The sequence below is a fragment of the Aethalodelphis obliquidens genome, unplaced genomic scaffold (assembly GCF_003676395.1).
Source record: "Aethalodelphis obliquidens isolate GAN/ISIS:26980383/991018 unplaced genomic scaffold, ASM367639v1 scaffold16, whole genome shotgun sequence".
Taxonomy (NCBI): Eukaryota; Metazoa; Chordata; class Mammalia; order Artiodactyla; family Delphinidae; genus Aethalodelphis; species Aethalodelphis obliquidens.
The window spans coordinates 32,064,431-32,090,848 of NW_020837960.1; positions in this window are offsets into that span (position 1 = coordinate 32,064,431).

The window sequence follows — 26,418 nt, forward strand, 5'->3', positions numbered from 1 at the left end:
CTTTGATTAGGGCTGATTCTGACAGTCCAAGGGCATCCGAGGGAAGCCCTGGCTTTGCTACAAGCGTAGAGAGAGATTTCTAGGTATTAAACTCTCCAGTTCAAGTCTCAGTTAAAGATTTTGTTGCATCTAGAACCAGAATTTTTGCAGAATTAGGGGAAGTATTCACGTGTCTGGTTCTGTGTATGGGCACAGATTCCCTTTAAAGTTTTGGCATGGATTTTGCAGTGTATCTGCTGTGTTACAGCACTTGGTTTATCTTCTAGTTCCTTTCCATAAATTAATTCATCAAGATCTATAAACCCATGCACATTTTCCACTGAAGCCACTATACCACTTATCACTGGTCTGAAAAGGGAAACTGGCATTTACTAAATGTGTACTAAGAGGAGCCACAAACCGTGTAATTTCCATCCATCTTCGTAGAAACCCTGCGAGTGAACTGTGACAATCACCATTCAAGCATGAGAAAATTCAAATGTTAGAAGTTTAGGAATCTTCCAAAAAGGCGTAGGATGGATTTTAAACAAGATCTGGCTTCAGAGTAAACTTTCTTGCCTGGATACCCATTCACTGTCTTTTTAATATTGCTTTAGTGTTATTTGAGTCACACCCGTTCGCTTTTTGGAAAAAGAAGGCTCATTTTATATTGATTGGATTTACATATTTCATTCAGAGCATTTATTGAACGCCTTTGGGATGCTAGGCAGCAGTGATACTCCACAGATACGAACCTGAGAGCGGCATTGTTCTGGTCCTTTGGGAAGACACCAGACAGCGACGTAGGTGAAGTCAAACGCAGGTGGCGAAGCCCCATTGTGATGCATTGTTGATGCACTTTTCCTGTTTAATGGCTTTAAAAGTTTTCTTTAAATCAAAGTAAGACCTGTATGTATGAAAATTAAACTTCAAAGAGTAACACAGGATCCACCCACCCTGTGCCCAAGCCTCTTTGGGTGCGATCGGTTTCAGATTTTTAGCTGCTTTATTTTCATGTTTGAAATAATAGGCTCAAATGAATACTTCTGAAATACTCATTCATGGTTTTTAAGTTCCTCTGTACTCAACACCCTCTCAGCTACCCCCCCCAAACACACATGTCATTCACGTACACATTCACGTACAAACACTCATACACACACCACCTCCCATCTCCCTACTAAATTCATGATGATTTTGGCTAAATTAGCGGTTATAATGTATGATTAGGTAAGCTTTCTTTTGTTCATAGATGACACATAGTATATTTTGAATATATGTCACCTTGGTTTGTTTTTTATTTTCTTAGAATGATTAATGCTTTAAAAAAAATTTGATTGCCTTTCTAAGTCCCTGTAAATTAGTTTCCCCCTTTGAAAGGACTGTGGTGCTCCTGTCAGTTCAGTGTGGCCTTCAGGTGACCTACTAGTCCATGATCGATGTCCCTCCTGCAGCCCGTGTCCTCCTGCTGGACCGGTCCTGGTCTCGCTGCGAGCGCTCAGCAAAGCGTGCATCCTACACCATCCCTCATCGTCATCCTGGTTCCCCTTCGCTCCTCTGTGTTTAATCTGGATCCCTTCCATCTCCCATACAGATCCTGGAAGCACTGTCACCACAGTGTGAGAACCACCCAGGGAAAGGGCTGAAGGGAAGTGAGTGGGACCGTTCAGTGCCAAGGCCGCCCCTCTGCCCACTGTCCCCGCCCTTGCCTGTTACGTCCCTTCCACTGTGCCTGGTAGTCCCTTCTGCAGGTCCTGGCTCAACTTCCACAGAGAGGAGACCCGGGCCCTGCTGCCCCTGGTGAGGACACGTGGGCGGGCTGCTGCCCCCACTGAGGTCACCTGTTCTCCCACCTTCAAGCCCACCTTGCCCTCCACCTTGAGGGGTGCCCGATGCCTCTATTCCTAGGCCTTTCTGTGGCCAGTCTCTGTACAAACCAGTTTGCTTCATAGGTTTGTTTCATTTTGTTTTCAAATTAGCTGTATTTTTAGAGAAGTTTTAGGTTCACAGGAAAGTTGAATGGAAGGTACAGAGATTTCCCATATAACTCCGGGCCGCACACACGCATATCTCCCCCATTATCAACATCCCCCTCCAGGTGGTACATTGGTGATGATCTGTGACCCTACATGGACACATCATTATCACCCAGAGTCCATAGTGACGTTAGGGTCACTCCTGGTATTGTACATTCTGTGGGTTTGGACCAATGTACAGTGACATGTACCCACCACTATAGTGTCACACAGAATACTTTCACTGCCCTAAAAGTCCTTTGTGTTCTGTTGCTTCATCCCTGCTGTTTCCTTCTCCTCTGTAGGCACTTAGGGTTAAATTTTCTCCACCATGTCAAGGTCATTGTGCCCTGTCCATTAGCTTTCAGTACTCCATGGCTTTGCTGATAGCTCATCTGGTGATCCCAGGACCATGTCTCTCTCCCTCTCTCTCTCTCTCTCTCTCACACACACACACACACACACACACGAATATTACTCAGCCATAAAAAGAAGGAAATCTTGCCATTTTTGAGAACATGGAGGCATTATGTTAAGTGAAATAAGTCAGACAGAGAAAGACAAATACCTTATAATCTCTCTTATATGTGGAATCTAAAAAATAAAAAAAAAACACAACCCAAAATCAATCTCATAGATACAAAGAATAGATTGGTGGCTGCCAGAGGTGGGGTGGGAGAAGTGGGTGAAGGGAGTCAAACAGTTAAAAGAAAAAAAGAAAAGGAAAGGAAAGGACCCCTAGACTAGAACACTAGGCCACTGGAGTGTGAGGAAAAAAATAGAATTCAACTAAACAAATCAAATCTGAACTTTGGTTTTGACCTAGGCTGCTGGAATGACGTTTTCTTTTCTTTATTTCTCTTTAAATATTGCAAAACATCTAAAACTAGGTGTAACTTTAAAATGAATTATTTGTTATTTTTGTACCTTCTTTAAATTCACACTTTATTTAGCTATGTTAGAGTTTAAATTGAAAGAGGTATTTCAGTATTTCAATACCAAAAAAAATACACAGTGAGTCTTGTTTCCTGTTCAATTGTATTCCAACCAAAAAACTCTAATAAATTTCATACTGACCATGATATTTATGACATAATTTGAAATCTGAACTCTGGATATTTTTATTACATAATATCAAAGTGGGTTTTTTTTTTTTGCATTTGCATGTCCTTACATAGTTATGATTAAGAACTTTATCTTCTAAAGTTACATAGTGAGATATCTATGGATGAAAAGAAAAAAGATAAGAAAATAAATACGGAAAATATAGAATACACATTTATTAACCAGTCTTAATAAAGGTGATATACATATATAGAAAGGGGTAATTCAGGAAAGGTAACCTGAATATAAAAATAACAGTTTTTATGTATTAAGGTTATGAATTTAAAAAAGAAGGTAAAAAATTTAAATGTGTCACATATATTTTTATCTTGCATGGGGGAATTAAAGCAGATTTTAATTTTGAATTTAATCAACAAAGAAAATTTATTTCACATACATTTTATTTTTTAATTATTTTTTTGGAATATTTATTTATTCGGCTGCGCTGGGTCTTAGTTGTGGCACACGGATCTTCATTGCAGCATGCAGGATCTTTTTTTTTTTAGTTGCGGCATGGGGATCTTTTAGCTGCGGCACGCGGGATCTTTAGTTGCAGCATGAGAACTCTTAGTTGTGGCATGTGGGATATAGTTCCCTGACCAGGGATTGAACCAGTGTCCCTTGCATTGGGAGTGTGGAGTCTTAGCCACTGGACCACCAGGGAAGTCCCCTCAAATACATTTAAAAAAATAAAATTAAAAAGAAGATGAAAACCATCAAAGTCAGTGGTAAAATGAAAGTCAAGAAGATATTTCATATGGTATTTCTTATAGTATAAAATAAGAACAAATAAAATGGATATTAAAAAAATAAATTTAATAATTCAAACAGTTCAGAGTGGCAAAATGAGAATCCTTTTATGTTGATTAAAAGCATAAGTCAAAATGTGCTTGAAGTTTCATAGCAAAATATAAAATCAATCAATAAATGATAAATGATTAAAATTAAAAAAAATACTGTTTTGGTTACTACAGCTTTGTAGTATAGTTTGAAATCAGGAAGTGTGATGCCAACAGCTATGTTCTTCTTCCTCAGGATTGCTTTGGCTATTCAGGGTCTTCATTCCTCCATATAAATTTTAGGATTGGTTTTCCTATTTTTGTTAAAAACACCCTTGGAATTTTGATAGGGATTGCATTGAATCTATAGATGACTTTGGGTAGTATGGACATTTTAACAATGTTAGTTCATCTAATCCATGAACATGAGATATCTTTCCATTTGTTTATATCTTCTTTAATTTCTTTCACCAAAGTCTTAGTTTTCAGTGTAAAAGTGTTTACCTCCTTGGTTAAATTTATTCCAAAGTATTTTATTGTTTCTGATACTATTGTGAATGGGATTGTATTCTTTATTTCTTTTTCAGATAATTGGTTGTTAATGTATAGAAATGTAACTAATTTCTGTATGTTGATTGTATATTCTGTTATTTCACTGAATTCATTTATTATTTGAGTTTTTTTTTTTTTTTGGTGGAGTCTTTAGGATTTTCTATATATAAGATCATATCATTTGCAAACAAAGACAATTTTACTTCTTCCTTGCCAGTCTGGGCACTTTTTATTTCTTTTTCTTGCCTGATTGCCCTGGTTAGGACTTCCAGGACTATGTTGAATAGAAGTGGTGACAGTGGGCCACTTGTCTTGTTCCTGATCTTAGTGGAAAAGATCGGGTATGACCATCATATCATTGAGTATGATGTTGGCTGTGGGTTTGTCAGGTATGACCTTTATTGTGTTGAGGTATGTTTTTTCTATACCAGATTGGTTGAGTGTTTTTTTTTTTTTTTTCATGAGAGGATGTTTCTTTGTGCCATCTATTGAGATAATCTTATGATTTTTATCTTATTTAATTCATATAGTGTATCACACTGATTGATTTGTATATGTGGATCATCTTTGCATTCCAGAGATAAATCCCACTTGACCTTGGTGTATGATCCTTTTAATGTGCTGTTGAATTCAGTTTCCTAATATTTTTTTGAGTATTTCTGCATCTGCATTTATCAGGGGTATAGATTTATGATTTTCTTTTCTTGTGGTGTCCTTATCTGGCTTTGGTGTCAGGGTAATACCATCCTCATAAAATGAGTTTCTGCCTCTTCAGTTTTTTGGAAGAGTTTCAGAAGGGTTTACATTAATTTGTCTTTAGTGTTCGGTGGAACTTACCAGTGAAACCATCTGGTCCTGGGCTTTTCTTTGTTGGGAGGTGTTTGATCACTGCTTCAGTCTTCTTACTCATTATTGGTCTATTCAGACTTTCTATTTCTTCATGATTCATTCTTGTTAGGTTGTAGGTTTCTAGGAATTTAACAATTTCTTCTAGGTTATCCAGTGTTTTGGTTTTATTGTTCATAGTAGTCTCTCATGATCCTTTGTATTCCTGTGGTATAAAACAGCAAAACAAACATAACAAAGAGATATAGTCAGGATTTCTATTGACGTATATATTTATAAACGTATCACAACTAATCAAGATTGTTCTGGACATTTTGGTCAATGCAGCAAAAATGCATGAAAGGAGATAGAACTATTGCAAAGTTGACAACCTCACCACTACTTGAAATCACATAATTCCATGCTTAATGAATGCAAAAGAATCAATTGGATAGAAACCTAAAATTAAACATGAGTATTCAGTAAAGCAAGTGAATGCTAGCATACAACTAAAAGTGTTCTTGTCGAGCTTCTATAAGTTTGATGGTATAGAGATGAGAGAAGATTATGATAGCAAAGAAAACTAGAACAATCAGAAAAATAAAATCCAAAAATTCTACTAAGAATCTCCCTAAAGAGAATTATGTTAAACATACAGGAAAAAAACCCAGAAAACTTACTAAGAAACTTAAAAGTGAATTTTAAGGAATAGAGAAATGTGCCATGATCTTGAATAAGTAAATGAACTATGTTAAAGATATTAACTTTTCCCAAATTAACTTAAATTCTTAAAGTGTTAGTACAATTATTAGCCATGGGATAAAGGAAATAGGTTTCCTGAGGATGCTGAGGGGGAGGGCTTAATAAAAGTTAGAAAAAGTTAGAATGGGGAGAATAAAAAAGAATAAGAATGTGGGAAATTAAGCCCTATCAGATGTAAAATGATACTTACTTATATTTAAGCATCCTGGTTCTGTTGCTAGCTTCAACGGGTGGAAGGAAAGCCCTTCTCTCCCTTTCTGTGTGTGTGTGTGGTGTGTGCATGTGTGTGATCAAGAAAACACACCACACCAAAGAAGAATGGATAGTTTGATTAGTGGTACCGGGAAGAACATCTAATTACTTGGAAAAACTCAATTTTTGTTCTCATCTCATATCATATACCAAAACATAAATTAAACACTAAATTATCAATCTCTTGAAAAGAACTGAAGTCACAGAGGAAAACATCAATTAATTACATTTAACACACTGAAGTCAAAAGATTAAAATTATTAGAGCTAAGAAAACAATATGCTATATAAATGCCAGATAAAGTATTAATTACTATAATATATAATAAGCTTTTGTAAACAAACAAACAAAAACACCTAAATTAAAGCACTAATAAAAATCAACTAAGGTCAATTAACAAATTTCATACAAATGGCAAATCAATCTAAAATCAAATACCATGTGCAATAGATTTGTAATAAATGGAACACAAGTTACATTCCTTAACTATTAACTATAAAATAGGAAACAATTAAAATATGACTAATTTATGGTCAGGAGGTATGGAGTTACAGTGATTGATAAATTTGATAGAACCTTTCTAGAAACACATTGGCCTGTGTGTTCCAAAAGCTTTTAAATGTTTTAAATTTTGAGCCCACAATTTCATATCTCAGAATCCAAGGTCACGATTAGAGATCTGGCCTGGATCGAAGTACAAAAATGGAAATATAATAGTACTACAGTTTGGAATCATGGAAGTGTTTTCAAAAGAATGGACAAGAATTCATAGCACATCCAAAAGATATTATTCAACTGTTAAGAATAGCGTTTTCGGGACTTCCCCAGTGGTGCAGTTGTTAAGAATCCACCTGCCAATGCAGGGGACATGGGTTCGAGCCCTGGTCTGAGAAGATCCCACATGCCGTGGAGCAACACCTGTGGGCCACAACTACTGAGCCTGCGCTCTAGAACCTGCGAGCCACAGCTACTGAGCCTGTGTGCCACAACTACTGAAGCCTGTGCTCTAGAGCCCTCGAGCCACGACTACTGAGCCCACGTGCCACAACTACTGAAGCCCGCGTGCCTAGAGCCCATGCTCCACAACAAGAGAAGCCATTGCAATGGGAAGCCCGCGCACCTCAATGAAGAGCAGCCACCACTCGCCGCAACTAGAGAAAGCCTGCGCGCAGCAACGAAGACCCAGCACAGCCAAAAATAAATAAATTAAAAAAAATATATGTAAAAAGAATAGTGTTTTCTGTCATTTTGTTTTTAATTTTTTATCATGCACAATTATCCATTTCATTAGTTGTAAAAATTATTAACTTATTAATTAACAAATACATCATCAAGTACCCATATGCTTTACTTGGGTATAAATAAATATAGAGAGAAAAATCACGAAATTATTATTCCCAAATTTAATCTTTGTTGTCTCTGGATAGTAATGTATTGATTTTATTTAACTCTTTAATCGTTTTATTCATTTCCATTTTTTTCCAAATTAATTCAAATTTATAAAAATTAAGGGAGGGTATTAGACATACTTAGTGCTGATGAAATTCATAAAATGTGAAAATCAGACTTCATCTAGAGTGTAGATTTGGTTTCACTGTAACGTTACATACAGAACAAAGAAAGTGGAGGGGGAAATAAATCTGCTTGCTCTCAGAAAGGTAATATGTCCAGGTAATACCAGCTCTTCATTTCTGGTTGTGACACTGTTTATGCGATTTTTCTGAATCACTTCATAAGGCCTTAGTGGATTAAACAGAGTTTGTAGGTGTGTTGAATGGGTTATTATGGGTCCGGAGTGTGTATCGATGTGCCTGGTAAGGAAAATAAAGCTGGGTGGAAGGATACGTTTGCTTTTTGAAAGGGGGCAGGGAGAGGCAGATAAAGAGATGCTGCAGATTGAGCTGCTTTGAAGGGGGAGAATGTCCCAGCCTGGCTGTGAGGAGGCCAGTTAGGAGCACCCAGAAGAGTGGTGCTTTCACTGCACAGAACAGAGACTTTCACTGCAGACCAACAAACATTTTGCGACTTTTGCCTGAACGCCTGTGAATTGTGATGTAGGCCATGCGCTGAAGTTCTAAGAAAGATCTGTGTTTCTTGCAAGCAGAACAATAAAATGATGCTGGTGGGTGATTTGTTCCCGGAATGTTGCGCCTCCGTCAGTTCTTGGAAAACACCTTTCTGAGCCTCTGCCTTGCTGTCCCGAGAGCATCCATGGCCTGGAGCCTGGGGAGGGGACGGCATGGGGGTGATTTAAAAAAAGAGCATTAGACTGAGGTCTCCCTCTCCATCTCCACAGGCTTAGGTGAATTCCACTAAAAATTGTATTGTTGTCACGAAAATGACACCAATTCGCCCTGCTGTCTATTATCTCTAAGGCGCTAGTATTTTAGCAACTAAATATTAAAATTTGAAATGCAGTGTAACCTGCTTTCTGCAGCTCAACAAAAGCTTTCCTTAAGTAACATTATAGTAACTATTTACAAACATAGGGAGAACATTTCCAACAAACCTTACTTTTTATGGTATCTACAATTTTTAGTATATTATTGTAGTCTCCTACTTGTAATCTATAGCTTTTAATGAATTTTATTCTCCTCTGTTCTTCTTTCCCTATTCCCCGTGTGTGTGTGTGTGTGTGTGTGTGTGTGTGTGTACACATACGTATCCTTCATTGTTTTCTGTTCTTAACATTTTTATGTCCGTTTATTGGAACACATTGTCTCAAAATCCTATAGATAATATAATTATCTGTAGGATTCATAAGGAAAAGATGTTCTAATCCTCCTTAAATAGAAGAAAAAAACTCACGAGAAAATACTTCAGAACACCTCCTAGGGAAATGGTGAGTTAGTGCCTGAATGCTGTAATGTATTAAGTATTAGCTAACAAAGTTTGTTTAAGAAAGATCATCTCAGCCTAATTTAAGTGTAATTCTAAGATAAGATAACATCCCTTGTAGAATGAAGGCTGTGGAGAGTTGAGGACCTGTCTGGAGGATCATTGAGTTGAACATTCGTATAACAGGTTGGGGACCTTGAAAGGAATGCACATTTGTGTCACTGGAGGACTTCAAAACTAGTGTCAAATGAATCTTTCCAGGCAAGGGAAGTGCTAATGTCTGAAAGGAGTACGCAGCCTACTGCACAGTACGCTGTGTCTATACAGCCCCTGCTGCTATGGGATAGTTATTATTGTCCAAAAAGAGGAATAAAAACTAGCACAGAGTTCCCATTTCTGGAATACACAAACTAGGGTTGGAGAGAACAGACACTTTCAAAGTCATTTCAAGGACTGATGTTTTAATATGTTTTAAAAAGAAATCAAATAGCTTCTTAAATGAAAGTGTAAGGTAAAGCAAGAGTTAAATTTTAGGCTCTTTTCCTAAATTTTAGGAAAAAATTAAAGTCCTTCTACAATGTAGTGCTTCTCCGAAAGTAAAAAACTTAGATGAACTGTAAAGATCAAAAAGTGGGTGATCAAATGATGACATCAGAGAAGATGAAAAATCGTATGATCGTAGTAATGTCTGGAAATTGTTGCGCTGATTCGGGCAGGAGGAAAGATACCGAAAGCAGATAACGGGGTGGTAATTAAGTGCCTGGGTCTCCCGCAAGACAGTGTGCGGGTCAATAGTTAACTTTGGTTCTAGCTAGAAATACTGGTGCGTTGGCGCGGAGGATCCAGAAGTCTTTTCAAAGAAGCATGCGCAAAGATTTCTAAAAAAACTACTGGAAAGCTTGTAAACCTGTAACACACACACACACACACACACACACACACACTCTCAAGAGTTCTCAACCAACCCCCTGATTATGCTGTTCATAATTGAAATGAATTCTGGGAATATTATCTCTGTTTGTGGATTGGTGCACAGAATGTTGATGGAGGGACATCTCTGATGGAAAAGTCAGAGGAAATTGTTATGTGATTCTGCAGAGACTGTTGATTATAAAATTCTTCAGCTGGAAAGCCACTCCTTTGCAGAGCACGTGGCATCTCTGCGTTGTGGTCTGAGCGATGTAAAGGGTGCCCACCAAATACAGTTTAGATGGGTCAGCCATGTGGCCACGATACCTGATACCCGCTGATAACAGCCCTCCCCAAGACGATGCATCTCGTTGGAATTTGAAGTGACCTTTGGCTCACTGTATATCTGGGGAGGTGAGATGAAACACAAGGAGGTAAATGAATGTTCTAGAGGTGTTACGTGTTGTAACGGAAAAAGTATAAGCCTCAAAACTGAAACAAAATGAAACAAGCTCTCCCCCTCCCACTTGGATGTGAAAGGCAGCTTCACCTGGACCTAATTTAGGACCTGGGACTTGCCACCCCCCGACTTCATCTGTGAAGGGGGAATGATAATACCAATCTGACAGTATTGGGAAGATTACATAAGACAATGTAGGAAAACCAACTGACTTACGGTAGGTGTTCAATATAGGATTGCTATAACTATCAAGTGAACGGTACAAACAATAACTGGAAATGGTTTCTGTGCAGTTCTTTGGATGAGATCTGTCGCTACTACTATCAGCTAGTTAGGAGACTAGGATTCTTCCTAGGTCCAGAGTTTGACACAGAACAAGGCAAGAATCTGCTCCTTCTATATGAATTATATTTTAGTTGAATCTGTACACTATCTATACTTTTTAATAAGTTTGAGAAAAGGATAATTTATCTCTCGGTATAGACCTTAAACATGCATTTATAGGGAAATTTATCTTTGGGTGGGCTTCAAAGCAGATTGACCTGATTTAAATCATCCCTAGATGTGTGATCTTGGGACTACATTTCTTTGTTTCTCGATGTATAAGAGGACGATAATAATAATAATAATACTTACATCACAAGGTTGTTGTACATGCACTAAAATATGTTAGTACATGTAAAGCAGATGTGGGCCTGACATGGAGTAAGTGCCTCATAAATGGCAGGGGGAATTATTTTGTTATTGAAAAGTTGCCCTCAGGATATAAGAGAGATTTAAGAAGCGCACATGTGCTAATGCATTAGCTGTATATCTCGCATAAACAGGTGGGTCCCTGCCTGCAGACATGACCTTAGTGTCATGGTCATAGAGCCACCATCACCTGCCAACTCACTGTTGGCAACAGGTAGTGTCTTTCAAGGGTGCAGCTGTGAAAATTCATCCAGTCCAGAGGGTTGTCATAATTCCTGTAACCTCCTTTAACACCTAATGGGACAGGACCAAATGCTTTATTGGTCAAAAAAGCTTCATTTAGCTGGTACTCCCACAATCTGCCCAAAGAAAGAAGACCAAAGTCACATCGAGAGAGAGAAGTTTGTAATTCTCCCATTATGTACAATTTGTGGTCTAAAATCCATAAATATAATTTGGACCTCACCCTCTTGGGCTGGAAATATTTAATTACCTAGATTTGGCTAGTTTAGTAATTCATCTGGGTAAAGTGGAATTGGAAGCGATCTCCTCCTTTAAATAGTCCCACTGCCTTTAGAACCATCTTGGTGCCGGTGTTGGTTATAGGGACGGTACCCAGGTATTGCCGACACTCGCTGGTTGCCCAGGAATGGCCTTCTTCGGTGACTATGAGCAAAGGTGACTGAGTCTTCCCTGGGATAGGTGACGAGCTCAGGGCAGGCACCTGAGTCAGGCAAGTCCAATTGCAGTGTTTGTAGATCAGACCTAAGACCCCGAGAAGACACTAGAACTCAGAGGTGAGTGCCCTGCGGTGCCCACCCCTCCTACCTCTGTTATCCGACTCCTTCTCCCCGTGATGGGCGCTTGAAATCCCTCCCAAATCTTGTCCTTTTCCTTAGGCTGGTCAGCTTTGGATTCTCACAGCAATAGTTTTGCAGAATTTATTTTTTTTTAAATTATACTTGTAGGCTGCAACGTAAGGATACAGACCAAAGCGTGGTAGGAGATCAGAATGTTAAATCAAAGAAATAATTTGTTTAATTTTAAAGCCTTCTTAAATTTATAAAGGGATGACCTTATGGTTTTATATCTTCCTATATTTTTTGAAATGATGTGATTTGCACAGAGATATAAGACTATTGTGTAAAATAGATATTGGATAGAATAAAACAAACCATGAACTTTCAACCCAACGTTGTAAACTGTAAAATAATATTGCAGAACATTCTGCAAGAGTTTATGTTTAAAATTCAAAGTTAGTTTACCTTAGCATCTGTTTTCCTGCGGGGTGAAAATACTATATTCTTATAACCTCTTAAACTTAGAACAAGATAAAAGGACGTACATTAGTTGTTCATAAAAGTTGTTTCTTACTACTTTCAATCCTTTTTTTTTTTTTTGGTCATGAGACATTCAATTCACCATGAATAGGTATGTTTAAATATTTGGGAAGATTCTTTTCCCCTTGAATATAAACTGTAAGTTCTCATGATGCCATGTGGTGGAGCTGGTGGACAAAGTTTAAGGCATTGTTTTCATTGTTTTGCTGGTTGCTATGTTTGAGGTTTTATTTTTTACCACATTTATTACCATGTTAAGTCTGATAAATTTCCTGTGAAACCTACTGTTTACTTTTGTATTTCTCTTCGAAATTCTCATGCATAGTCTTAGTGGCTTAGTTCTCGCAGAGTTGCAGAAATAAATAATAGCCATAATGATTTTTCAGTCAGAGGTGATACCTCTTCAGAGAAGGCAAGTTGTGGGACATCCTGCAGCCTCAGTTACTATACAGGTATTTGGAAAGTAGGATGGGGTTTCGTAGGGCATAACATCATAGCGCATCCTTTAAGTGAATGCATGTACTTAGGGTTTAGATACTCAGAGAAGATTCATTACATGTATATTTCATTCACTGACTGTTCCTCAAAGAAAACAATATTATTCTAAAACTAGCATGTTAATAATTTGAAATCAAGAAACATTTGTTCAGTTAGTCTGTGGAGCAGGGCTCGTGGAGACCTGCTCAGCTTTGTTCGATATAACTTTTATTACATTAATACAACGATGAGAAAAGAAGAGATGCCTGTGTAACAGGCAGAATTATACCAGGTTGTGTGAGAATATAAACATTAATAAAATAATTTTATTTCATGCATAGAGCTTATAATCTGTTCTTTAAAATAACACAAGTTTATAAAAAAGGTTAAATTAAACTGAATATTAAAATATTATTCCAGAACAGAATTAAAGGCCTGTCACAGGAAAATAGATATTTGGGAACCAAATGAATTTTAGGAACACGGCTTGGAGTATGAATAGGAATTTGTGTTGTGCAGAAAGAATAAGAGGGTGCAGACACAAAATTAACAGCCATCTGTATACTTCTGATTATAAATGAAAAGAAAAAAAGTTCTTAAAAAACACTTGATTGAATAATATCATTCATTGAGTTACTGAAAGCCAATGGCTACACAAAATGTTTAGATGCATTTAAGATACAGTAGGCCTGAGTATATGGGGGTTTCCCCAAAACATCTAAAAATATAAAGATAAATATTTTCCCTCTATAGACAGAGCACATGGTTTTTAAAAAGGGTCACATCCAATTAAATACTGTCAGTTAATTATAAACTAATTCTTGGCTATAAAATTTAACGTAACATATATTACTTGAGTATTACAGAGAGACTGAATGTCTCCAGAAGGAATTAGCTCTTACCACATGTTCCAGGATCAAGGGCATCAGGTAGTGTCATCGCAAACCAAGAAAAGTTAAAGGGAAAATGAGTTTTCCTCCAAAATTTGTTGAAGATCATACTACCAGCAATGTTAGAACGAGCCCAGTAAGAAATAACAGGAGCCATTTGTAGAGTGTCAGCTACGCATTCAAAGCCCAAGGTTTACTGACTGCCCACGGTAACCCTGGGCTGCACCTAATCCTTTTACAAATAAGGAAACTTTGCCTCGAGACAGTCGTAATGTACCCAGGATCCTAACTGAGCCTCAGCTTCATATCTGTCTGACACAAATCATATTCTTTTTTTTTTTTTTTTGCGGTACGCGGGCCTCTCACTGTTGTGGCCTCTCCCGTTGCGGAGCACAGGCTCCGGACGCGCAGGCTCAGCGGCCATGGCTCACGGGCCCAGCCGCTCTGCGGCTTGTGGGATCTTCCCGGACCGGGGCACGAACCCGTGTCCCCTGCATCGGCAGGCGGACTCTCAACCACTGCGCCACCACGGAAGCCCACAGATTCTATTCTTTTAACCACAATGCAGATAGATTTAATTTTGAGCCCTGGGTAACTAAGACTGAGGATGTCATTAACAAGAGGAGAAACAGAATTGGGAAGAAATAGGATGAGTTTGGTTTAAAACATGTATAATTATATTTTTAGCAGGAAGACAGCATAAGGAACATGCAGGCCATTACATCGCACAAGTGCACAAATGTTTAACAAGCAACGATTCAGCATAAATTACATAGCAGGGACTTCAATAGATATTGAAGCTTCAAAGCATAAGCTGAAAATCAAGGGGTGAAGAGAGACACATGAAACAACTACAGAAGGGCACTGGGAGTGTTTTAATGGACTCTAAGTGTATTCTATATGGGAATAAAAGGAGGTGTAGCTAATTCTGACTAGGCACAAGTATAGTATAAGGACCAAGATTTTTTTGGCCACACTGCGCGGCATGCAGAACTTCCCTGACCAGGGATCGAACCCGTGCCACCTGCAGTGGAAGTGCGGAGTCTTTTTTTTTTTTTTTAAATAAATTTATTTATTTTTATTTTTGGCTGCATTGGTTCTTCGTTGCTGCGTGGGCTTTCTCTAGTTGCGGCAAGTGGGGGCTACTCTTCGTTGCAGTGCACAGGCTTCTCATTGCAGTGGCTTCTCTTGTTGCGGAACACGGACTCTAGGCACGTGGGCTTCAGTAGTTGTGGCACACGGGCTCAGTAGTTGTGGCGCACGGGCTTAGCTGCTCTGTGACACGTGGGATCTTCCTGGACCAGGGCTTGAACCCATGTCCCTTACATTGGCAGGCGGATTCTTAACCACTGTGCCACCAGGGAAGTCCTGGAAATGCAGAGTCTTAACCACTGGACCACCAAGGAAGTCCGGTACCAAGATTATTAATACACAATCTTGTAAGCATGAGTGAAGGAAGGCTTCATCCAAGAGGCAACATTTGAGCTGGGTCTCAAAAATGAATAGGAGTTTAGTAGGCCCATAAGGTAGTGGGCGAGAGGAGGAAAATTCTAGTCAAAAGAAATAATTTCTAATGCAATAGTTTTGTGATATGGAGGTCATCATATGATTCTCTTAAGGTCAAACAACTACTTAGTGAAAAATTCAAGATATAGCTCTGGCATTGGCAAACCGCAGCCCAGGGTGAAATAAGACTTTCTGCCTGTTTTGTAAATAAAGTTTGACTGGAACGCTGCCACCCTCATTTGTTAGGTATTGTCTATGGCTGCGTCTACCCTGCAGTAGCAGAAGAGAGTATTTGCAACAGAGACTGTGTAGCCAGCAAAGCCTAAAACATTTACTCTTTGGCCCTTTAAGAAGAAGTTTGCCAACACCTACGCTAAGATCTCAGTTCAGCCTTTTCTTCAGTACACCACTCCGAGGACGATATTGGTGGCAATGCAGGGCGACATGTAAAGTAGGTTATGATCAGATATATATTTTGAAAGTGACAATCATAATGGTGACATTTAATATCCTAAAATTAAACGAGGCCTCTAAAATTCAGCTCTCACGCAATGTAGGAGAGCATCGGCAAAGAATCCAAGGGCATATCCACGTTTAGGAACCAGGGTCAAGGAGAGAAGGTCCAGCGAAACCGGCAGGAGGAGAGGAGAAGTCAGAAACCACAGGAAATGAAACGGAGCGAATTCAGAGGCCGGAGTGATGAATCCCAGCTGGAGAAAGTCCAAGGGGTGGAGAAGACTTGCATTTGGGATTTGAAGCTCCCTAGAAGTCCCCTTAGCTGATGGAGTCACAAATTCTGGTAACACTTTTCTTCCACTGAAAAAAACAAAAATCTCCTCATGGAGCAAAATTTCACGAGGTGCTATTTACATGCAATTTTCATTATATTGTATTACACATTTTACAAATGGGAATCAGAAGTTCTTGTCTGCATGTGACACATGATTAGAGAAACGGTGGAGGCACTCTCAGGAATGAGCTCAGAGTTAGACGGCCTGAAATGTCTAAGAGTTGCCAAGGGTGAAAAACAGATCACGTAAAAAGAACGAACTACCAGATTGGCCCTGGATTTCTCCAACAGCAGTGCCTCAGGCTAGAAGACAATGGAACAAAACCTTGAAATGCTGAGGGAGTTTAGAATTTCACACCTAACCAACTATCAATCAAGAACGAGTATAATAAAGACATTTTCAGACATGCCAGTTCTCGAGAAAATGACCTGCCAAGTACCATTTCTCAGGGAACTCTGGAAAATGTCTTCCCCTAGACTGAAAGGTAATCCTAGAGAGAGAAAGTCACAGGACCAAGGGGACAGAATCCAAATCAGAGCAGAAGTCAAGGGAATTCTTTTGGCAAAGGTAGAAAGAAGTGCAAGACTGACTGCGGCAGCACTAGAGCGCCTGGGCTTTTGGAAAAGAAGCATCAGTAACAACAAGCTTGTATGCATTTGCCCTTCAGCAGTTACTAAGGGCCTAACACCGGGCACTTGCTGGGGAGAAAATATTAACACATAATGATACACGTGTTTAATTGTTTAAAGAATTTCTAGAAGGATGTTACTACCCTGGATTCATATACATTTCCTTCTGTGCTCTCACAAAATTTTAACATTATAGAAATTAAGATAAAGGACTGTGGTTGTATTTCTGTATTCCATTTGTATTGAAGAATTTCTTAACTCTTAATTAATCGACTGAAAGTGAAGTCATATCGCTAAGTAGAAATCTGGGGATATGGCCATATGCTTTTTAATGTGTAGTTTCAGGAAATACCACCCAGGAGCTTCCTTGTGTTCACCTGTAGTTTTCAAATAAGCCTATGAGAGGAAGTATTTGGGGGGAGATTTTCAGTTAAGCGATGGCGGGAGGGGTGTCATGAGTCTGGGGTCCGAGCCCTAGAGGGCTGACCCGTGATGCTGGAGGTCAGGGGAATGTGGGCAGTCGTGTCAGAGTCCCAGCAGCCTCTCATACCACGAACAGTAAGCTCTGCTCTTCCTCGTTCTCTCTGGATAAACGGTTTAAAATCCCTACCTCAAGTCTGTCCTAAATGAATCCAGGCAGCATTAACTTTTTTTTTTTTTTTTTTTTTGCGGTACGGGGGCCTCTCATTGCTGTGGCCCCTCCCGCCGCGGAGCACCGGCTCTGGACGCGCAGGCCCAGTGGCCATGGCTCACGGGCCCAGCCGCTCCGCAGCATGTGGGATCTTCCCGGACCGGGGCACGAACCTGTGTCCCCTGCATCGGCAGGCAGACTCTCAACCACTGCGCCACCAGGGAAGCCCAGCGTTAACTTTTTATTAAGTGCCAAAGAACAACACCAGCTCTCCTCTGTGGTTTTAGATTGTGGTCATGCAGGATGGTGGCCTGCCCCACTGAAAAAACTGCAAAATACTGCTGCATTATTTCTCGGTGATCATACATTCTTGCTGGTCACAGAGGTGACAGCTGCTACGTCATTTTGACGGCTTCACTGCCAATCTTAAAACAGCTAAACAAATGCGTATATACTTGTTCATAAAACAAAATGTAAGTCATAGGCTCTGAATCAGTCTTTCAAAGTGAAAACTTAAGAGCGATCCAGAACATAACTGCTAAAACCTGAGGATTTATACGGTTTTCGTTCTTTAAAGAGCCATGTATAAAAAACGTTCATAGAAACAGCAAATATCAAAAGAAACATTAGAAAGCATTACACTGTTATTAACTATTCAGAAGGAAAATGAATAAATGAGAAAGAAAGCTTACTTGTTCTTAATACTATTGAAGTTTGATTAGAGGTCATATAAGCCCAGCACATTTTGGTCCCAAATTGGGGTGATGCTCTTAGGACATTCACTGAATTGTAACTGGGGAGGGGGTTTATGGAGGGGGTAAAAGTTAACATTTAAAAAGTACATTAGGGCTTCCCTGGTGGCGCAGTGGTGAAGAGTCCGCCTGCCAATGCAGGGGGACACGGGTTTGAGCCCTGGTCCGGGAGGATCCCACATGCCGCAGAGCAGCTAAGCCCATGCGCCACAACTGCTGAGCCTGTGCTCTAGAGCCCGCGAGCCACAACTACTGAGCCCGCGTGCCACAACTACTGAAGCCAGTGCGCCTACAGCCCGAGCTCCTCAGCAGGAGGGGCCACTGCAACGAGAAGCCCGCGCACTGCAACGAAGACCCAGTGCAGACAAAAAAAGAAATAATAAATAAATAAAATTTTTAAAAAGTGCATTAAAAAATTCTTTCTCTAGTCTCAACTGGTGGGTCATCTTGCCCTTCAGGGGACATTTGGAAATTTCTGGAGACAGTTTTGGTTGTCTTCCCACTGAGTGGGGGATTGCCGTGAGTATTACCACTATCTAGTAGGCAAATGCCAGAGATGCTGCTAAACAAAAAATTATCCAGCAAAATATTCATGATGCCAAAGTTGAGAAACCCTGTTTTGTCCAGAGGTCACGGATTCATGGGCTCTTCAGTTAGGGAGGGACTTGGAGCATAAATGTCCTAATCTACCATACAGATTCCTATAATGCTGCAATCCCATAAGGCAGTATTTTTTGAGGTTAGAATTATTGATGTTTTGTTTTCCTGTGTCATTTGTTCCCGTCGACCACGTCTATGAAAACACCAAATTTAAGATTTTTTAAAATGCAGCTCATACTACATAAATGGTCAATCATTGATTGGCCTTAAATTAATAATCACCTGACCCAGATTTACCCAAGCATTTCCACTTGACGTTTGAAGCTCAGAGTCATGCCCTCTTCAGCATCTTAGACGCTGGAAAGCACTTCATCAAGCGCTAAAGTTAATTAACATGCCTGCGTGAAACGTGGGTATCTTTAAGTATAGAGTCGTAGGCTCTTTACGTGAAGAAATGTTTTCAAGGTGAGCACACCTCAGAGCGCGTGGCACTGGACGTGAGATACCTCCCCAAGCAAAATCCATAAGAAAGTAGCTTGTTAAAGCGCGTGAATGAAAATTTAAGTGCAAGAGTAACCAGAATTCTCTGCTAGGTTGCCAAGGATGCAACAGTGATACTGTTGCATCCTTGGGCTTAAATTTCCCGCAAACTAATTCAATCCTGCCCTTCCTCAGAAATAAGTTTTTCCTTTAAAATTTTTTTTAAGCTACAATACATCAAAGGGTTGTATTCCTAGGTGACAGTGGACATCCCATCCCACTCTAAAAAGTTGGCTGACGTCCCCTGGTGAACGGGGGTCTACACCTCTGTCGTGATCAGGGTGTGACAGTCCTGTATTTTCAAAAACTCCAGAGGGGCTTCCGTGGCGGCGCGGTGGTTGAGGGTACGCCTGCCGAGGCAGGGAACGTGGGTTCCTGCCCCGGTCCGGGAGGATCCCACATGCCGTGGAGCGGCTGGGCCCGTGAGCCATGGCCGCTGAGCCTGCGCGTCCAGAGCCTGTGCTCCGCAACGGGAGAGGCCACAACAGTGAGAGGCCCGCGTACCGCAAAAAAAAAAAAAATACTCCAGAGAGTTCCTTGGCCTTGGGAGGAGGCTATTTGCCAGTGAAAAACACTCCAGGGCCTCCATCTCTGCTTCTGCAGTTGAAGGTTGGACTGGCTGAATTCTCGAAGTCTCTTTCCACCCTGCAACTCAGTTAAGCTACACATGAGAGCTTGGGAATGGAAATAACGCTGTCCTTCTGCCACAAGAAAATTCAAAGTTGAATTTTAAAAACAGCACTTGACAGGAGGCATAGAATCAAATCAACTATTTTTCTTTTCATTTTCTTATTTTTCCCCCTTTTCGAGAAGTCTTGATACCAAGGGAACTATCAGCCGTCCTTATAAAAACAAAACACAAAAAATAGATGAATTCACTCTAGCTTCTTATTGTTTGAGTCATACTTTGAAAATCACTCATAGGGCACACCCGCTCTGGGCGTCCAGGCAGACATTTTAAAAGGAGGAGATTTTTGGTCCATGAAGTAAGACTACAGATATTCATCTCTGTTCACTAACTGTCTAGACATGGGAAACATCTGGGAAAAAGACCAGTATTTTCATATAAATTTCCTTCCATGCTTCTTCTAGGCTGTGCTCAGGAAACTGCTTACTGCTGGTCTCCCTGATAAAAATCGTCAGACTCACAACCTCTTTCCTTTATGTGCTTATCAGCTCCTTCTTTCTGCTACCTTCCTAATCAATGTAAAAGGGAAAGAATTCTTTTTTTTCTTTTCAAACTGATCATCTGTGCAAACATTTTCCTCTGTTCAATGGACTTTTGCATATACTTTGAGTTGCAAAGGCTGTCACTTTCTAAATCCTCCTGAACATGCTAGCTCAGTCAAGAAAATGTGTTTTCTGTCCTGACATGATTGTAACACAGGTGCCTGGTCTCAGCCTGAGTCGTAAGAATCCTTTGTGATTTGACTCTCCCTCGCCCACAGAGAGTTTCCTGATCACCCAACCTCTCAGAGAGCCCTCACTGCCTAACCCATAGCAACCACTGTTTTAATTCATTGGTCCTGACAGCGTGTTTCCCTTGTATTATTAGATTTTTTTGAAATGTGGATATGCCTTGTTGACTCAGATGGTTGCAAGAGGACAGATCCCGCAGTGCATACGAGTGTGTATGCTCCTAAAGACGTTCCATACACGTGGTCGATTCCTGATGCAACCATATTTCATGCCCAGTAGAACGGATGGATTGCAGGCCCCTCCCTTTGACATTCCCCACAGTGAACCCATGGGAAGGAGGAAATGCTTGAAAATCTGTACATGATCCTTGCTACAACTGATGGCGTAGCCTAAATCTGTTTCATTGTTCAAGTCCACATGGCAGAACTGTACTTTGAAGACATAATGATTTTTATCAAATGGGTTGTGAATGATTGAACACTGGTGTTGGAAAGAGTCTGAGAGATCACCTGATGAAGTGGTTCCCAGAACAAAGTTGTAAGACAGTTTCTAAACGCAGTCGTGTAATGCAGTTCAGGCTGAAAACATCAAGACTCTCTGCTTTTGACTAAAGTTACATCCATTAAGGATGGTAACAATGATTATTTCATCCTCATAGGAAACTCTGATTAGTGAGTTAGATAGACAGACATATATCTATTATTGATTAATAAAAGGTAGATAGGTTTTATTAATATTGTATTATTATTAATAACTACAGGCCAATAAGCACAAAAACATACTTAAAAGTATAGCTGTTACAGAGGAAGAAAAGAGAATGTAAAGAATTGTGGTACTGAAGAAGTGGTCGACCATACATCTAGCCAAGCCTTATTTAGATGGGGCATAAAAAATCTGAAATCCAAAGAAATTAATATTTGAGGGCACAGAGGTGAAGTTGGCAGGACTCACATCCCATAACTATAAATTAGTTGCTTTTACAGTTTATCTTTTTATAGCCTTTTAGGAATGAACCAATAACCAAGTTAAAAAAAAAAGTAAGATGACCAATCCTTTGAGATGCTAAAGCTGTCTGAGAATGGGGTAAGAGTCGTGCTGAAAGAAAGTCATCAAGAGTGAGCTTTCATCCCTGAGTTTAAAGTATAATTCAGTAGACACCTAGTGGGAAGCAGCCGCATTGCACAGGGAGATCAGCTCGGTGCTTTGTGTCCACCTAGAGGGGCGGGATAGGGAGGGTGGGAGGGAGGGAGACGCAAGAGGGCGGGGATATGGGGATATAAGTATACGTATAGCTGATTCACTTTGTTATACGGCAGAAACAAACACAATGTAAAGCAATTATACTCCAATAAAGATGTTAAAAAAATAAATTTCAAAAAATACGTTTTTAAAATGTGAGAGTAGTTTGCAAAACTCTGTGTACAGTATGGATCTGCTTGGGTTGTGTAAAGATTTTCTGTGCTTACACGTGAAGAGAAAATTTCTGGAAGGATATGTAAGAAATTATTGATGATTTTTTTTTTTATGCTGTATTTTTTTTTTAACTTTTTTTTTTTTTTTTTTGTGGTACACGGGCCTCTCACCGTTGTGGCCTCTCCCGTTGCGGAGCACAGGCTCCGGACGCGCAGGCTCAACGGCCATGGCCCACGGGCCCAGCCGCTCCGCGGCATGTGGGATCTTCCCAGACCGGGGCACGAACCTGCGTCCCCTGCATCGGCAGGCGGACTCTCAACCACTGCGCCAGCAGGGAAGCCCTTTTTTAACATTTTTGATGATGATTATTTGTGAGGAGTGAAATGATGGGGTACTTTATCTTTCACTTTATAGTTTCCTGTGTTGTTGAAATTGTCATAAGCACGCATGACTTTTATAATTTGTTTAATAAAACATTTTAAAAGACTAAAAAAAAGTAAAATAATGTATAATTCATGTTAAATAGTTTATCGACATGATGAATTATAACGTTTGCATTCATAATTTTTCTTTATTCTGTAGGAAAGTTAATAATTAAAAAATCTTATGGAAATGGTTAGTGGGGAAAATATCACTGATGTATTGAGACAGTGGTGTTTGGTCAGGTACAGGGCTGGTGTTGAGGGTAGATTTCTTTATGAAAGACTAAAGTGATGAATTGCAGGAAGTAGTCAATTAAGAAGAAAAATTTACTCTTTCCATCTCATTTAACTTCTTCTAAATTATTACCATGAACCAGCATGCAATTCTGTTTGGTGAAGCTTAATTTCTATCGCCTTACAGATAATCCACACTGCAGCTGATAGGGTAGAAATTCATACTCAGGGCTGGACTTAGCTCTCAAGAGTTAGTTAGATTTATTGTATGAATAACTACAAATAAAGGAAAATCACTTTCTCTGCTAGCAGATAATGAATTTTAATGACTTTTGGGAGGTTTAAGAGTGTGATTCTCTACCACAATAGTGGGAAGGAGAAAAATTATTTTTTCTCTCTAGCAACTGGTAGCCCTACGTATGAGTACAGAAGACGAACATAAAAAAAAAAAAAACCCCAGCAAATTAATCTTTATGCTCTATATAACTTAGGGAAAATATATATTTAACATGTGACCATGTTAAAGTAAGACAAAAATAAATAAATTTTTTTAAAAAGCTAAGTTAAAATACCACTGTTTCATTTTCAGACCATGACCTGTACTTTTTTCCCTGAGGCGTCTAAGCTGAAAATGATCACCGAAGTGAGGTCTCTATACACCAACATTTGTAAGTACATAGAGAAGGAGCCGCAAGGCCATTTAATACTGAGAATTATTTTTAAAAGATTGCATTAACTGTTTACTTCTAGAAGAAACAAATATTAAATTTAAAAGCTGTCTAATTGGCATGTGATCTTAGAGTACTTTTGCTGGCGAGATGAGAATATTTTAGTATTTCCCCTGAAAGAGCTTAGTTTTAATTTTATTTTTAGCATCTTTCAACCAAGACATCAAATTAAGGTTTTTAAAAGCTCTTTTATTTAGAGGTCATTCTTTGTGATTCAGATTCTCCAGTCAACACGTAATTTCCATGTTCATCATGGAAGCAGTAATATAATTAAATGAAGTCTGCAGACAGGCTCTAGATTTTATTTCAGCCCCAACTGCAGTGTTCTGCCACACTCAACTCTTACCAGAAATGCTGAGGTCTAATAAAATGGGAGGATTTAATTAAATCTCCTTTAGAATCCTCCCCAAACTCTGGTTAGGTTTGCTAAACAGTGGAAATAGTCCACATCTGGGTAACGATAATTTGGGACTTCACTAGTGTACACGGTAGATCATGCTTTAAAGATAGAATTAGATCCAATATACTGGGACTAAGAATCACGAGGAATGATAAACAGGTTTAACTGATAGGTTGATAAATGGCAGTGAAGATGGACCGATAAGTAGACACTTGGTCACTCATTGGACTGTTTATAGAATGAGGCCTTCCATTAATTGAAACGTGAGGTCAGAAATGAATAATTAAGATAGTGCTTTTTAAAATTTTGTTTTGCTTTATTTTGCTTTGAAGAAAATCTCCCTGTTATAGACACCAGTGCATGTTTATCCCATAGCGAATCAGGTTTAGTAAATGATACTTGTATTTTCTTGGAGGTTCTTGACGCTGTAGTAGTGTGGATTGGAATGTCAGTGGTTGTGGTACAGGGCTAAGGATGTAAAGGATTGAGAAAACTGAGGGGATGCTCCTGATGGAATGGGTTCAAGTGCAAGCCCAGCTGTGGAGGTGGAGACGTTGCCAAGGCTGGGCACTGAGAGGAGAAACGCTGCTCTGAGCTGTCGTGGGAGCAGCTTCAGCAGACCGGAGCTACTCGTTAATTCTAAGATATTTTGCTTTCAAGAGCAGACCGCTAACCTCAACTCTGCAAAAACCCCTAATTCCACAGTCATAAATACAGTTATAGCTACTGAGTATTACTTCATTCCAGGCACATACTAAGCGTGCTTGGTACATTTCAACATCTCATCATCCAAACAACGCTACGTGATGGATTTCGTTGCTATTTGCCATGCATTTCGTTGCTCTTTGCCTCTTACTAAGAGGAAAAGGAGGCACAGAAGGGTTCTGTGATGTGTGAACGGTGATGCAGCTATTAAATCACAGTGCTGGGGCTTGGTTCAAATCTGAGTGTCCAGCGTGGGACTCTAGACTCAACCAGTACCATCTATTAGTAAAGAAACTAGCTTCCTTGTGCCTGGAAAGAGCTGTTCTGTCCTCTGGCAGGTGCCCACCCTACACAGAAATAAAATCTCCCTCACCTTTTGCATCCTAATATTTATCCTAATATCATGAACCTAGTATTTTGTCTTCCTTCATGAAGTGAATAATGGTAGAATTTTTACTTGTCTCGTGTATTGGAAATGACATTATTACACTGTTGATCAGGGCTGATTTTTATCCAACTCAGATGATCTTAAGTAAACATGGGAACTTATTACAAGGATGCTGAGGTGCCTCATAAAACGCAAGACTGGAAAGCAGTCTAAGCTGAGGGACACTGAACGAGGATGGCGTTTTCACATCTTATTCGTGTGTCTCCCTGTGTCTGTCTGTCACTCATTCTCCACATTGGTTTCCTCTGCTCTCCATGCAGAAGGATAAGATTGGGCGAATATAATCTATTCCTTGAATCCAAAATTAAGTTACAAGTTCAGCAGGTATTCCCAGCTTTATAATGACATACGAGTCATTAATTTTACACTGCAATTGCCTTTCCTTCTCATTCCTCAAGAGAAAATGAATTAATGGCTCCCTCTGGACAGTTCTACATAAATGGAATTCTGTTCATCTATTCCATGTTGCCTAAATGATAAGATTTGACTTTGGTGTTAAAGTTATAGTGATAGTAGGGTTGACACTCCAATTTTAAAGGCTCAAAACTGCCAAGTATTTCTCCTTACGTTATATTTCAGAGCCAAGCATGAAATAAAATACTTATTGGGCATCTACTGTGTTCCTAAAGCTATGCTAGCAGGATATAGTTCATAATTCCTGGTCTCCTTCAGATACGTCTAAGTTGGTGGAAGTAGCAAAACCAAAGTATCATGAAAACAAGTATGTGAAATAAATAATAAATAGTATAAAAATTGAAACATACAATTGAAAAATATTTGCAATTGACAGACATGCCCCGTCTCATCTGAGCCTCACAGCAAGCTCTGAGGACAGTGTCGCAGTTCACCGACGCTGAGCTGTCCCCGTGGGGAGTGATCTGCAGCGAGTCCCCAGTTAGAAGTGGTAGAATTGGTGCTTGAGCCCGTGCCTTCCAAATCTAAGTCCATACCATTTTCCATTTTCCAATGGTTCTGTGGCCTTTAAAGTAATATCAGAGTCCAATAGTCAGGAAATAAGGGGGGGAGGTGGTTAGAAAAACATGAATAGATGTAATGGAATGAGAAATTGAGGAGTATATCAGTTTAGGCTAATAAAAGAAGTGACAGAAGATAAACTCACAAGGAGTTAGGCAAAAGAGGACTATTTTAGAGAAAGTCTGCTTGTCTCTGGGTGCTTTTGTCTCTGGAGCTTGGACAGCAGTAAGAGAGAAGCTGGGAAACAGTTTTGGGGACGTGTGTGCGGGTTCCTTAGAAACCAGGCTGGACAGGATTCGTGGAGGTGACCAGGGTGACAGGGATCCGGTAGCCTGATAAGGACAGCCTTG